The 14,837-nt window shown below is 46.2% G+C and overlaps 1 long non-coding RNA gene across 1 annotated transcript in view; it reads left to right on the forward strand.

Annotated features, from left to right (window-relative positions):
- The window catches only part of LOC111548415, a 35,151-nt gene extending 22,134 nt beyond the window's left edge, over positions 1-13,017 (forward strand). Inside the window, exons 3-4 of the long non-coding RNA XR_002733399.1 lie at positions 1,278-1,398; positions 12,882-13,017. This is a non-coding gene — a long non-coding RNA (uncharacterized LOC111548415). The remainder of the gene's footprint in view (positions 1-1,277; positions 1,399-12,881) is intronic.
- The last annotated feature ends 1,820 nt before the right edge of the window (positions 13,018-14,837 follow it).

Below are 14,837 nucleotides of genomic sequence, written 5' to 3' on the forward strand. Positions count from 1 at the left end.
GCCGTGGGAAGGCCCGGGCAGGGAGTATGATATCCAATGGTCTGTGGAAGGAATGCACTCAGGGAAGTCAAATAAATGGTCTAAATTCCCACAGCTGGAAAGGGGTGACCAAACAGTAGGCTTGACTCTGAAGACCATGCCTTTTTGATTTTACCATATTGGGACTCTCTCCCTCTGCCAGCAGTTCCTTTTTCTGAGTCTTTTCCTATTCTTTTTCTCTCTCATCTCTCAACCCTTCCCTTCTTCACCTCCATCTTCCCCCATCCTCTCTCTCTCTTTCTCCTTTTCCCCTCTCCCCACTCTTCTGAAAAGCCACAATTTCTCTCTGTTCTAATATGCCTAAGACATCGTCCCAGGAACTTTCTTTTGTGCTTCTTGAAGACCATGCCGTTTTGATTTTACCATATTGGGACTCTCTCCCTCTGCCAACAGTTCCTTTTTCTGAGTCTTTTCCTATTCTTTTTCTCTCTCATCTCTCAACCCTTCCCTTCTTCACCTCCATCTTCCCCCATCCTCTCAATCTCTCTCTTTCTCCTTTACCCCTCTCCGTACTCTTCCAAAAAGCCACAGCTTCTCTCTGTTCTAATATGCCTAAGACATCATCCCAGGAACTTTCTTATGTGCTTCTTGACACCCAGAGCGACTGTACACAGGTATATTTGTAGGGAGAGCATCTGCCTCCATGGGAAGAGAAGCTAACTGATCGACTTTCTGCTACTTGTACCAGCCAAGGGGCTATTTGCAGACAGTACATAAAAATGACAAAGCACCATAAGATATTGAGCAATCTTTCCTTGCATCAATTAGATTCTGGCATCTGCTTACTGTTTAATTATCTTTTGACTGAGGAAATGGAAAAGTTGACAAATAGTTTAACCCAACAAGAGTCAGGTTCCTTGTTTTTCCCCCTTTGTGAGCATGTTTTTAGAACACCGATCTGCCAACATCTCCTGGTTTCTCTGGGGCACTGGCAAAAAATACAGACAAATATTTATGTTCCATGAATTCAAGATGGTTTTCATATTGTTTTCATGTTTAACTGATTTCAAATGAACGACAATGGCTCTTAATGTGGTTACAAGAATTTGCCATTAATTTTCACTTGAAATTGGATGCAGCCGGTATACATGCCTACACCGTATTCTAGTTCTTAACGATTTGCCTTCCAAAAATATAGGCTGCTTCCCACTGGCTGATTGGCACAGCAGCTTAGTGAGGGCATCGATCTCCTATTACATGTTAACAAAAATTAAATTGAGAATATCACCCTATTTCAGAGTGCTTTGCATGTAGCGTTTGAGGCAGGCGGCTGGGACATTGAATGAAAAGCCTGGTGGAGGCAGGTTCAGCATGCCACCCTTTCCTGGTCGTGAAGATGCCAGCTCCAGCTCCAAGCAGGTGACAAGGCTGGGTAGTCAGGGGACATGGGAGTGGGGTTCGAGGTCTCAGAGCATGTTTAAAAACTTCCGTTGTCTTTCTAGCTTGGATTTTGGGAGCACCAGGGTAATGTTCTAAGCCTCTTTGTGAGGTTTAAAGTCTTCCCTCCCTTGGTCTAAAATGTTGAAGTGGGTGGTGGAACAGAGAGGTGACATGAAGATGAGAGCTGGGCCAGAGGAACAGGATTCTTCATCTTTGGGGACGTCATTTAATTTTGGAAACACTCAGTTTCTGTTTAGTCAGTGTAACCATATAATTTGTTGAACACTTTTGAAGGGGTGAATGTTACATTGGATAACATGTTGGGAAAATGGGCTTAAACTGGAGATAAGGTCGACCTATGAATAAAGAAGAGATTAGGCCACATAGTGGGGGTCAGGGGTGGTAAGTAGGTTTCATACCCATGGTAATTACAAAAGAGTAATCAGGCTTTCTGGACTGCATTGTGGAGGGGATGGTGCAGCTGCTCTTAAGCACCATGGAAGAGTTTCCTGATTGATTAGTAATGTCTGCTCTGGTCTCTGGGAAGGATGGCTGCACCCTTGCAGGTATTCACCATTCCTGGATTGGGTGCCTTCAAGAGCCTTTTCAATTCTATTTTTGTAATAAGAATAACTGAGAAGTGAATGAAGCTAACCTTCTTACTTAAATGCACTGGAGGTTGAGACCTGGAAAGCCAGACTGAGAGGCCTATGGCAGTGCCCTTCCAGCTGAATGTGTACACTTCAAAATTGTCAAAATGCAGATTCTGAATCAGAGGTCTGGGCTAAGGCCCAATAGCCTCAATTTCTGTTGAGTTCCCAGGTGATACCGATGCTGCTGGTCTGCGGGTCATACTTTGAGCAACAAAGACCTAAGGCAGCATAGCCTGCAGAAGAACCTGTATATATGCTACTTTCCAAAAATTTTTTTTCCGCAGGTCATTTAAGTGATTCCTCCAGACAGCCTTTTAATGTTTGATAGATTATTTCCCGTCCCCATCACCCCCCCTTTTTTTTTCCCCCTAAATGTGCTTTTCAGGTGCAGCAGATTTAAGTGCCTAGCCCAAGGGCTATAAATGGCAGGGTTGGGACTCACATTTAAGACTTTGCCCTTCCTCAGGTGGCCCTTTGAGCACCTAAGTGGCAGGCCTAATTCTAGAGGTAATGTTGTGAGTGCCCTCAGCTCAAATGAGGCAGCTTTTGGAGCAGTGCCAAGGATTGTACTGATGCTAAATATGCCTTCAGATCATGTCAGAAGCCTAAGCTTGCCTTGTGACCCCCCAGCGCCACCATTTCAGTCAGTCATTAAGGCAGGCAGACAACATCTTACAGTCCTGGGTTCATGGGAACCTTCTTTGTTCTTATGAGGGTTTTAGAGCCAGATAGACATGGATCAGAATCTTTCCATGTCATTTGACCTTGAGCAAGTTACTTAATCTCCCCAAATTAAAGTCTCTTCACCTGTAAAAAGGCACGTTCTTGCTGGGTGCGGTGGCTCACGCCTGTAATCCCAGCACTTTGGGAGGCTGAGGTGGGTGGATCATGAGATCAGGAGTTTTAGACCAGCCTGATCAACATGGTGAAACCCCCTCTCTACTACTAAAAATGCGACAATTAGCTGGGTGTGGTGGTGCGCACCTGTAATCCCAGCTACTCAGGAGGCGGAGGCAGGAGAATTGCTTGAACCCAGGAGGTGGAGGTTGCAGGGACCTGAGATAGCACCACTGCACTCCAGCCTTAGCGACAGAGGGAGACTCCATCTCAAAAAAAAAAAAAAAAAAAGAAGAAGCACATTCTTGCCTTTCAGCATTGTTCGGAAGATGAAAATAAACAATGTCGTAAAATGCATGGCACAGCGCATAGCAAAGACAGAACATTTCGTTTCTCCCCTTTGTCCTTCAGAAGAACTGTAATGCCTTACTGTTGCTATTCACTGTACAAATACAGTGTAACTATCTTACATTTTTCTTGGCACAGTGGTGTACTCCAAAATAATGGGTTCAACTTTATGTAGTGCCTTCCCTGTATACTGTATACAATAAAATAGAAAACTGTATTTCATTACCAAATATCATTCTTTCATTATATAACACACAAATAACTATTTAAACAAACTTCAAAACTTATACTCTAAAACATATCAGCACCAAAAGCTATGCAGGCAACACAGACATATTTGAAAATTAGAAGCAAACTTAAAATGTCTCCGTTGTGATTTGGCATTAGCAAAATCACCGATCAGTTTCGCAACTTCTGCTGCCTTGTTTCTGCAGCGAGTGGTGTTAATTCTGTTAAACGTTGTTGTCACAGAGTGTTCCTTAAATAGTTTTTAATTGGTTTTAATTTGGAGAAAAAACGTTATGCTGAATATACAGGGGCAGGAATTGTCAAAAATAAAATTAACAGATAACATTCTATGGAAAAACTTGGAGACATGCTGTGTCATTGTATACTCTGTTAGCAAATGTATGGATGCTTTTAATTTTGTCAGTTTCACATGTTAATGATTTTCACAGAGCAGTAAGTTAATTGGTAGTGCTTCCAATGGATCCCTGGAATCTTTCGTTTTCACCTCCTGTGCGTTCTTCACAGTGGACTTTTCATCCACATGAATTAATTAGGATGGTGAGAAAAAATGCAATCAAGTCAGCAGTTGTATTTAACCCTGAAATCTTAGGCCTATTTAGGTAATCAGTGTTATCAATTATTCATGAAAAAAGGTAAGCAAATATAAAATCCTTCTTTTAAAAAAATCTGCTGGAGCTCAAAGTACTGCCATCCTGATACTCAGCAAATCAACAGGTGGAGCCAGATGATGTAAATGATGCAAAAATCTTTTCATTATTATGGTATCTTGGCAAAATTTTAGTCCAAGCAGTCTCTTTTTTTTAATTTGGAAAATATAGTCAGATTTTTTTCACCTATCTTTTAAGATATTAGCATAGTTCTATATGTATAAATGCATAATTCTATTAAAGAATTATGCATTGCTTCAGCTAAGGGAGCAACAGCCGCTCTGACAGCTCTGACTTTGCAAATGCCAGCCAAGCGCCCACATTCTCTTGGCTATAAAGGCAGCAGAGGTCAATATGCTTTCCCAGGAGTCATCAAGTATTGCCAAGGAATAGCCCCAATTTCATTGCATATCACATTTCAGGCATGCCGTACTCTGTTCAAATGGCATCTGGTGTAAAATATGTATTAGAAATCGCTTTTTCCCAAAATTGAGAAGATCTGAATTATGCAGGGGGAAAACTGACAAGTACAGCGATACTGTGATGTGTCTGCACTTATGTATATGTAGTATGTCCTTGCATTTGCTTAGCCAATAGGGTACTAAGAGGTAGGATTTGAATGTTCCTGTCTAACAGACAGAGTATGTATTTATTGATAGTTCTCCATAGGCCATTGGCTACAGAAGAGATGTACTTGAATATTAATGATATTCTCATTTGATTGTCATGGAAGCCAGAGTGGAATTCTGTTCAAGTGCAGTTTTTATTTATACTCCAATGGTGTCATGTGATTTAAAAATTAGTTGCCTACATGATAGCCACAGCTAGTACTATAGAAGCTTTAAACTCTCAAGGGCTCCTAGTAACCAATGGCCCTGAAACAGTGCACCATCCCAGCTTGACATGGGTTCCTTCGTTTCCCACTTTCACAATTATCAACTGGGTGATCAAGGCCTCCACAGCCTGGTCCCAGCTTCAGCCCAGATCCCCACCTAACAAAGCCCCTCCCCAGCCCCACTGTGCTGGCCCTCCTGAGCAAGGCTTCTGTCTTCTGCCACTGCTCCTGCAGCCTTGTGTCTGCTGTTCGGGTTTTCTCTGCTCCTCTGCCTGTATCAATCCTGCTCATCCTTTAAGACACAGTGTAGACCCTGTATCAGTCAGTGTCCTGGCAAGAAACAGCTGATGCATCAGAAAGGGGTTGGAAGAGAGTTAAGAAGGGATGCTTTATAAGGAAATGGCCAGGGCACAGCAAGAGCAACATGAGCTTGTCGCTGGGACAACTACAGTGGGGAGCTGCTACTGTCCCTAGGTTGGAAAAGGTGAGACGAGGGAGCTTTTACTGAAACCACAGAAGGCCCACAGCTGTAAGTGAGGACTGCTTGGTGGGAGTCATGGCCTTCACTGGAGGAAACCGTTCATTGCTCACCCTCAGCTAGGCAGAGTAGAAGCAAGAGGAGTGCAAACCCTATTCTTTCCTCTTGCTGTGCATCCCCTGCTGCCCATCAACTTTGGCCAAACCCAACTCGAAGAGGGAGGACAAGAAGTCCCTCTCGTGGCCCTTATAGGTCAGCCTCCCAGCCAGAGCAGGGTGGAGAGGGACGGAGCCTGGATTGGGAAGGGACCCCTCTGCCTTCTCCCAGGAGCACCCTGATGAATCCAGCCCATAGAGGCCTCTCTTCTCTGAAGCCCAGAGCACTTCTGGTTTGAATGCACACTTGGCCTGACTAGCTGTAATGTGTCTTCATGTTGTGCCTCAAGGTCGTTGCTCTCTTGCATTTTTAGTTTGCCTTATGCTCCCTACTGACTATGGAAGCTCCTTGAAGCAGGGGTCTTCACTTATTCTCTTTGTGTTTCTCATATGGAAACAAGTACATACCTGGAATGTCTTGCTTGTGTCAGTTTGGAACATATTGTTCCTTTGTTGCCACTCCACCCCACCCCTAACCCAAACACACACCTCCAGGGCATCAGGACCTGTGCCTGGTAGATTATTCTTGGTAGAAGGGTGGGTATTGAGATAAGGGTGAAGAAGCCAGGGGTCCTGGTTTGGGGAGTTTTCAGCAGATGCAATAGGAAGCCAGAGCACAGGGTCAAACAGAGGGAAGCCGAGGACCAGACCCAGGAGGAGCTGGGTGAGGTGGGCAGAGAGTGTCACCAAAGCAAAAGGGGAGGGAGACAGAGACTGACATGGGATATCAGTTGGGAGTACAGGGCCAGGGGACCCAGACAAGTAAGTTACCACTAATGAGACACTGGAACTGACAGGGAGGGGCTCAGATGCAAGGTTAAACAGGGTGCCAATGGTAGTCTAGCCCTGTACTGTCCAATATGTCAGCCATTAGTTACATGTGGCTGTTTAAATTTAAATTAACTAAAATTTCATAAAATTAAAAATTCAGTTTCTCAGGCACACTAGCCACATTTCAAGCGCTCTACTGTGTTGGCCAATGTGGATGCAGGCATTTCCATCATTGCAGAATCTCCTACTGGACAGCCTGGTCCAGAGCATCCTAGAGATCTTAGGGTCCTAACAATGCTAAAAACATACCTGTTTGTTTGATTTGACCTGGTCTTATCTGTCTCGATATCAAATATACCTAGCTCCCAATCTTCACTTTACTAGTGAATAATTGTGTGATGAGTTCCCAAACCTCAGCTTTCTCTTCTAGGAAATGAGGCGAATGACAAATAACTAACTGAATTGAGAATCTGAAGGTGTCTTAAATGGCCATAGATACAAAGGAGGAGCTCTCTAATAAATATTAGTTCCCAACCTCTTGACGACCACGATAACGATACGAACTAGCACTTACTGAGAGCTTGTTCAGCTGGCACTGAGCTGAACAGTGATCGCCTTATGCAATTCTCATAGTAATTCTGTAAGAAGATACCATCACTGTTCCCATTTTACAGATGAGGCAATGAAGCCACAATAAGATTAAAACAGTTGCTCAATGTCACATAGTGGTGGAGCCAAGTTTCTTTGTATTTGATTAAAAACTGTCAAACATTGTTCTCTGTTGTTTCCTATAATACCTTATCTTCCCACTTAGGCCATTAAAAACATCTCAGGCTTCATTTGAATCTTGCAGTGTGCCTGACGCGGGCCTGGACTGATGCTCAGTTGCTAATTGGCATATCAGTTTTGATAAATTTTAACAAAATATTTAAACTTTCTTCAGTGCTGATTATTGACTTTAATATTTAAGTGCATACTCACCAATGAGGGTCTTGACAACCAATCCAAGAGTGTTCAGTTTCCATCTTTAATTTGGTGCATTGCTTGCAGAAGGCTTTAGATCCTGGAGATTTTAGAACCACCATGCTCTTGGGTGTAGAAGGAAAAGGCTGGTTCCTGTTTGGGGGACTCTAGAAACAGAAAGAAAGTAATGGAACACTGCCTGGGTTTGACTGTAAGCAGCCTTAAGTTGGAATCTAGTGTGCCTTTGGTTATTTATACTCTTGGAATTTCAGTTTCTTTACCTGAAAGAGACAATGTCCTACTTCTCCTGGGGGTAGTCTTGAAGACTGAATGGCTCTATAAAACCCAGTGCCTGAAGCACAGATGCTCTCAGCAGATATACTCTTGTCCCCACCCCAGAAAGCTTCCAGGTCATTCTGATCTCTTTGGCGAAAGGGAAGGATCTCTTATTGTCCAAACCACACGTATTTAAAGAAACTAAAACTGTGTGTCCAGGAAATTATGCTGATTATATGAATTTCTGCCTTGATTGTTACATAGTGCATAGATTAACTAGAACTGCAGAGGGATGGGGAGATGCTAAAGTCACCTCCTAGCCTCCCCCAGCACTGGACTCTGGGCTCCCTACCTCCCTGCCTGACATGGGTGGCTCTAGTGCCCATCAGGTCTTCTTACCAGGTCCTGGCTGAAGATATGAGGGAGGCCTAAGGGATTCCTGGGCTGGAACTGAGATGGTTTAAAGGAAAAACATATGAGAACCTGTGTAATATTGGGGTGTGGGAGAGGTGATAGGGCTGAGAGGCACCGAAGGCAGTGACTCATGGTAGTTCTGCACCCTGAGGTTGTTAGGTGGCATCAACCTGAAAAGAAACCTGGGGCTCACCACCCTTTCCCAGCCGCCCCCTACGTCAATTTCTCAGCAGGTTGCTGTCTATTTCCATGGGGAGACATTTCTGTTATTTCCTCTGGTGAATTCCAGCATGAACTAGTCTCTCCCTGGGTTGTTATTTGGAGCATGGGGGGCGGGGATTCTGAGCACCCCTGGGTGGGATTCTCACCATGTTGTCTGAAGATACCATGTGACTAAGTGTTAGACTCAGCGAACTCATGTCCAAGGAGGTTGGGGTGTGGCACTTTGGTATGGAAGTTACTAATTTTAGAGTCAGAGTCCCCTGGGTTCCAGCCTTAGCTCAGTCATTTGGAAGCTGTGCCTCACTGAGCAGTTACTTCACCTCTGTGACATTTTTGGAACACCAGCTTTGTATTGGGGTTTTCACAGGGGTTATGTCTTCTAATTCTCACAACCAGCCTGATGTAAGGGATGTTATTCCCATCTCACAGACGATGAAAAACTGAGCCTTCAAGAAGTGAAGTAACTTCCTTCCTTCCTCCCTTCCTTCCTTCCTTCCTTTCCTCCTTCCCTCCCTCCCTCCTGACTTCCTGCCTTCCTGCCTTTCTTCCTCCCTCCCTCCCTCTCTCTCTCTCCCTTCCTGCTTGCCTGCCTTCCCACCTTTCTGCCATCTTCCCTCCCTCTTCTCCCATTCTTGATCATTCCCACGCTTTCTTTCAAACATGTTTTCAGTGCCTGCTAGTTTCACCTACATGATCATCTTTAAATATATTTTTGAGTTCAAAGACACCTACTTGAACTGCTTTCCAGCCTCCAACTGGGACATGCTCCTTTGGGTCCAGACCAGCTCTGTTCTCCCAAGGGAAGAGGAACGGCTCTCACAGAGGCGCTCCCTTCTTCTGCAGAATCAGACTCTGCCCTCGTGGCCAGTTGGGTTCCCACCCACCTGATTCTGGAGCCATGGACCAGAGCTCTACGTTCACCATGGGAAGAGACCTTGTGATAAGCCACTTCTGAAGGCATGGCTTAAATCAGGACGCAGGTGGACAGTGGGTCACTGCCAGGCTTGGCCACCACGCAGATCCCCTTGGACCAGGAGATCAAGGTTTTGGGCTCCGTCAAGGACATGAAACAAAGCAATGGAGAGGGACAAAACAGGAAACCTAAAAAGCAAGTATTCTTGTCCCTTGTCCAGATTTTGGAAACATTTTGTCTTGAGAAAAATCTGACTCACAGAGTGAACTTGGGGAGGGGGCTGCAAAGGCAGGTTGAGGAGCTTGGTAAATACCAGAGAAAGAGCCTGGTGGGAGACTCTGTTCTTCTAGCTCTGAAATGACTGTGGGAACACAAAAACGAGATTGTTTTTAATCATCTACCAGCACATGGGAGGAGAGAAAGTTCTGGGGTTTCCCTCTCTCTCCTTTCTTCCTGAATTGAAGAAAAGCTGGGCCATTTGTCCTGCTCTGGTTTCCAATACTGTCTCCTGGGTCCTTAGGAGGTGCTAAGCTGAGTGGTCAGCACACACAGAGGGTGTTATTCCAGCCTCAGGTCACACTAATGAGAACTAGAAACCAAGTCTTACCCAAAGCAGAATGAAATGCACACTTCACATCATCATTGTATGGTTTGTTTTCAAAGAAAAACCTTTATGCCTCTTTCCTTCCTTCCTTCCTTCCTTCCTTCCTTCCTTCCTTCCTTCCTTCCTCCCTCCCTCCCTCCCTCCTTCCTTCCTTCCTTTTTTCTTTCTCTTTCTTTTCTTTCCTTCCTTCCTCTCTCTCTCTCCCTCCTTTCTTTCTTTCTTCTTTCTTTTTTTGATAGAGACTGGCTCTCAATGTGTTGCCCAGGCTGGCTTCAAACTCCTGACTTCAACCAGTCCTCCTGCCTCAACCTCCTACAGTGCCGAGATTACAAGAGTGAGTCACCATTCCTGGCCTAGAATTTTCTTTTGTCAGCACCCCATTTTCCAACAACCTCCAGTTATGTTGGCCAAAGGCCAGAATCTGCTTCTGAAAGCTCCTGCTTCATCTAAAGCCTCGGCTCTTGCCCCTCTCCCTTGACCTCTATGTTGTTAAAGTAATAATTGCTTATTCTTAGAGTTATGGGCTCTGGCCCAGTGTGGAGGGGCCAGAGTCTGACTGAAAAGCAGGCCCAGAGAGAGGAAGAAGCTCCTTTACCCAAGGTCACAGAGCTTTCAGTAGAGCTGGGACAGACATCCTCGACTCCCAGGCTGGGGCACTTTCCTCCAGGGCTCCTCACTCAACCACGAGTTGTTCTTCTTCAGTGATCCCAGGCACCTTCGCAGCTCCAAACATCACCACCAAGAGCTGCCTTGACTTTTCAGACCTCATCAAGAACAATAACAACAAAAAAGCCTGAAAAAAAAAGCAACAAAAACAAAAAGTAATAAAACCCTCCACCATTCCCCTGCCCTGACCCAGGACGCCTTCATTGCACAAATCAGTGGTGAGGTTTCCCCACAGCCTGGTCTGACCAGGGTCATTTTGCAAGGGAAAGTGGCATGTTTTGGGATTGCACCCCACCCTGTGTGTTTGTAGGTACTGTCGGTCTGCACATTTACACTAGAATGTCTTCAAGAGCACCAGCTGCGCCGTTTGTTTTTCTCAGGCTGTTTTCATTAAGGCTGTGGCCTCCCAGGCAGAGCCCAGGGACTTAATTACGGCACCCAAAGGTTATCTCCCCAAACTAAATTTCATCTCATGTCAGGCATCTGGAGCCAGCCCTGCCAGCTGTCTTACTAATAGCTCAGACCTTGCCTCCTGTCCCTCTGCTTGGAAATGAGGCTGGCTGGGTCACCTCTGTACCCACACTTACTGCCTGCAATGCTTTGTGAGGGGAGTTGCCTGCTCGTGGCTCTTGCACACCTCTTCCTGGAATGACAATAAAGGCTTCAGTGATTGAGGGCAGATATTTCCCTATTCACCTTCATATCCCCAGCACCTAGCCCAGGTCCAGCGCAGAGCACAGGAAAGATCTGTCAAATGACCATGTATTTCCATATATTTCTGTTTTAATCAGGTTGGTCAACTCCTCAGCTCTTGAGCCTGCCTTTGGCCTCTGCACTTTAGCTCAGGTTGTTCCCTCTACCTAAAATGCCTTTCCACCTCCTTTCTACTGCTCAGAATCTTGTCACCTTTCGAAGACCAATTCCACCCCCTCCTGGGGGGGCACTTCTTAAGAAAAAGGGTTGGGCTCATTTATGCACGTATCCCTATGTAGAAGTGTTCAGCACATGTCTGTAGCATGAATGAATAAATGAATGAATGAAACTCTGATTTCTCCCCCCACCCCCTCCAGGTTTCTGAGCCCTTCTCAGAAATCCCCCAGCCCATGGCACTCTCTTCTACTCATTGGGCTGACCTCCCAGTGGTGCCTCTTGACTCTTTGTCATCATCTGGCTCAGCATCCCCGGCTGTGATTGGCTATCTTGGGGAAATCTTTCTCTCTGTCTTCTAACACTATTTGCCTTATTTTCTCCCATCTAAACTAAGTCCAAGGGAAGTCCTACATGAGAGGATATACGGCACACTGGCCCAGGTCATGTACAGGGGGCCACCTGGGGTGGAGACAGACAGGTAAAATCATGGGTCCAGGGAGGAAAGAAGTCAGGTCGTGGAGATGTGCTGGCATGCGGGGCAGGGAATGCGCTCTCAGGCACATACCACAGGCTTTAGAGCTCAAGTCAGAGATATTTTCCACCCAGAAGGTGCAGTGTTCCCTAAGGGCTAGCACTGGCAGAAAAGGACTGCTGAGCCAATGACCATGGTTGTCAGAAACTCAGATCCTAAGGCAAAGATGGCGGCTCACAGCAAGAATTGGTTGCTCCGTGCTGGGACTCTGTGCTCTTGACCAACAGGAATGGGCAGTGGCCAGAGGCCTGCAGGTGAATCCTGTTACTAAAGCAGCCAGCGGCATTTCAGGCTCTTCAAAGGCTGGGTGCATGTCACCACCTCATCCCAGTGTTTGTCCAAGTCCCATTGCATCAGAATCTATGGCATGGGACCTATGAACTCTCACCTTTAACAAGCTTCCAAGGTCCTGCTTAGATGCACTAAAATTTCACGACCGCTGCCTCCTGTTTCTCTGAGTTTTCTCATACCACAGTTCATGGTTGGACAACATAAATATTTCATCTTATAAGTCACAGGGGGTCTTCCCTGTCCCTTGAGATCCAGGTAAGATTGGCTCAGATCCCCAAATTCCTCCTCCATGGAGATCCAAGGACCCCAAGACTTCTGAGCCTCTCCAGAAGCTACACATTCAATTGGTTCTGGCTGCCTCAGACTCTTGCTTTCACACTTACTATCTTCATCCCACACCTCACGGACCCAGATGGGAAGCTCAGCCGCTTCTCATTTTCCACATAACAATCTGCTGGCGCAAAGCATTCGTGGGTGAGGCAGATTTATTTGAAGATACGGGGTGGGGCGGGGGTGGGGATGAAGGAAGGATTTGCATCACTGCAATGCAAACAACTTCAAGTTGAACATGAGGTGTTCCCATTCTTAAAATGCCCTTCTGGCCACTCCACTGCTGGGTTCTTCTTTATGGCCTTTTGCTCCAGGCAGCTACAGCTTTGCACCATCTTGCTACTCCCTAGTCCCTGCCTTCTCTGATTCTCTCTCCCGTTTCCCCGTTTCTTTCCTTGTTTCCTACAGAGGAGGTTGGCCTTTGCCCCACGGCCTTGGCTGCAGCACGCATCACATGCCTCCACACCTCCCCATCTCCTCTTGAAGATCTCTCTCCAGATAGAGACCGTTTCCTCCCTAGAGGAATCCTTGTACTATCCATAGGTGAGAACACTTCACCTCATTACCTGGATGTGGAGTGTTGAAGTTGGAAGGGATCCCGGAGATCATGAGTCAAACTCCAGTGAAACAGTCACTGGCCCAGTCTCCGGCAGGTGGGAGGCAGAGTGAAAGCTAGAACATGGGCCTCTGGCACTCATGCTAGGGCTCCTCTTGATTAATTGATTCCAGGAGTAACTCAGGCTACCAAGACCTTCTTACAAATGTAGCAAGGCTTTGGGGCAAGGCCATATTGTCCACTTAGGCTATCCAATAACACCTGTTGGCATTTCTTCATCACCTCACCCCGACTCAGAAGTTAATTCTCATAAGCATAGTCCTACCTCTGCACAGGTCTTGGGGCAAGAGCCAGCCGGGATTCCAGCTCTACTTTTACCATCAACATGCAGCTTGATCTTGGCCATGAATTGTCTTCTCTTTGGGGCTCAGTTTACCCACTGTTAAAAAGGGGCCTGTTTTTGACACTGTCCTGGCAATTTGTAGAACTGTTTCAGAAGCCTTCAAGGCGTGATGCACATGATCCAAGCATATGTGTGGGACTGGTGGAGTAGGGATTCAGCCCCTACTATAATCAGAGGCAGCTCTCCTTACATCTGTTCTAATGACTGGGGTTCATAAGGGCTTCTAATCAAACTATGATTTCTATTGCTTACAAAGTACTTCAAAACCTCTGGTCTAGCTGACATTTGGGGCCCACAGCTCTACTGACCTAGGAGCCTCATGGCTGAGGCCAAGCGGGCTGTCCCTGCAGGGTTCCACATGGCTGCACCTTCCACGTGGCGCCACTTATGAGCAAGTGGGAACATCCATCACGAGGCACTGGGGACAGCTGGGCAGGCGGGCGGGTCCCCATTGTGGAGGCTGTTTTGGGGACTTTCTGAGTATTGGTAAGTGTGAATCAGGCCCCAGATTTTCCATTTCCTCTGCCCATTGCCCTTTCAGAAGAGTGTGTAAGTGTATGCTTCAGCAAAATGCAGGTGCTGAAAGTTCCACGCGTCCAAAGAGGGTGTGGGAGAGAGCAGAGGGCTGGGCCCAGGTGGGCACCGGGCATTTCCACTGTGGGTGGTACCCTGAGGGTAAACAGCCTGCCCCGCCTGCATCCCATCTGAGGGTCTGCTTCCTCATCAGCTTATGCACTCTGGGGCTCTTACATGTCTCTTTGTCCTGAGCGTCTGAGATTCGAAGCAGCCAAGGCTTGCACGGTGGCCCCAGTGTTAAGAGAGGGCTGCTGTGCCAGCCAAGACGGCCCTGGTCCCTACATATGCGCAGATGCAAGCCTGGCCTGCTGTTGACTTCCTTTGACCTCATTCAAAGATTAAATACAACAATATGTATGTGCAGCACTTCAGTGTATGCCCAATGCTCTCTTAACCACGATCTCATTTGGCCTCACACAAATCCTGAGAGGGTGGCACAGCAGGGGACATTGTGATGCCATGTGAGATGCACATGTGGGATGGAACCAGGTCTTTGGGCTCTAAGGCCACCGCTCTTTGCTCTCCACTGTGGCACCTCCCAACTCAGCCTGTGTCCTTGGCTTCATTTTTTATTTCTCCGTCATTAAGAAGGGAAGCATTACTAAAAACGTTTCCTTGGCATTTCTTACCCAGTCTCAATTATTAAAACGACAGCTTAAGGATTTGTTCCTGCGGTCATTCAAGTATTCACTCACTCTCTGAATCACTTGTTTATACACTCTCATTTATTCATTCATTCAAGCCCTTGTTGAATGCTTACTATGTGCTCAGCTGATGATGGGCATCAAGGAACACAAAGAATGCTGAGTCAAGATTCCTGACTTTGAGA

Source organism: Piliocolobus tephrosceles, chromosome 6 (genome assembly GCF_002776525.5).
Source record: "Piliocolobus tephrosceles isolate RC106 chromosome 6, ASM277652v3, whole genome shotgun sequence".
Classification (NCBI taxonomy): domain Eukaryota; kingdom Metazoa; phylum Chordata; class Mammalia; order Primates; family Cercopithecidae; genus Piliocolobus; species Piliocolobus tephrosceles.